General features: G+C 35.7%; 1 long non-coding RNA gene across 1 annotated transcript; it reads right to left on the reverse strand.

The window, feature by feature from the left end:
* Positions 1–193: 193 nt before the first annotated feature.
* Positions 194–807, reverse strand: LOC113473296. Its single transcript, XR_003395312.1, has 2 exons — positions 513–807; positions 194–388 (listed from the first exon to the last, which is right to left on the reverse strand). It is a non-coding gene; the product is annotated as an uncharacterized LOC113473296 (long non-coding RNA).
* Between the last annotated feature and the right edge of the window lie 6 nt (positions 808–813).

Raw genomic sequence — 813 nt, forward strand, 5'->3', positions numbered from 1 at the left:
TAGATATTTTCATTCCATTTTTTTATCATGCACTTATTCAAGTAGTTACTTCTTCGTACATGTACATTTTTTTTAAGGTGTTTGACAGAGGGAACTGTAACTGCTATGGTCTTATCGTCCCGAAATCGAAGAGAGAAGGAAGACAGGATAGCAGAAACCCAGCCGTTACTTCTAGGGATGAATTCACTTACCAATGGCTAAGAGCGGACCCCAATGGAAAAGACGTTTGCCTGGACTCAGGCACATCTTTACTTCTTGTTGATTGTTTTTCTTTATCAAACAAGTCTAAAGTGTTATTGATCGCAACTGTTTCAACCACAAATCAGACTCAAGACATCTTATGCAACTGTCAACAGAGCTTCATTTGTCTCCAAAAAACTGAGTGCACCTAACTTTATCAAACAAGGCTATTAGGGTTATTGATCGTAACTGTTTCAACCACAAATCAGACCTCAAGACATCTTATGCAACTGTCAACAGAGCTTCATTTGTCTCCAAAAAACTGAGTGCACCTAATAAACTTGTACAGGCAGTCACCCATCCAGATACCATCCACAGTTAATGCTACTTAACTTCCACAGCTTTCCATTATTATTATTATTATTAACAGTTTTATTATAGCACGCACATGTAACTTTTTATTTATATTACGGTGTAATAATTATAGTCTTTTATGGAGCTGATTCATTTGTTCGTTTAAATGTTTCTATACGATTTAAATGTTTCTATACTTTCATGATGATGATGATGATGATGATGATGATGTCAGCTTTTCGTGCTGTTATTTTACTGGTAATATAAGCACGCAAACTC

This window comes from Diaphorina citri, unplaced genomic scaffold (genome assembly GCF_000475195.1).
Source record: "Diaphorina citri unplaced genomic scaffold, Diaci psyllid genome assembly version 1.1 scaffold23507, whole genome shotgun sequence".
NCBI lineage: Eukaryota > Metazoa > Arthropoda > Insecta > Hemiptera > Psyllidae > Diaphorina > Diaphorina citri.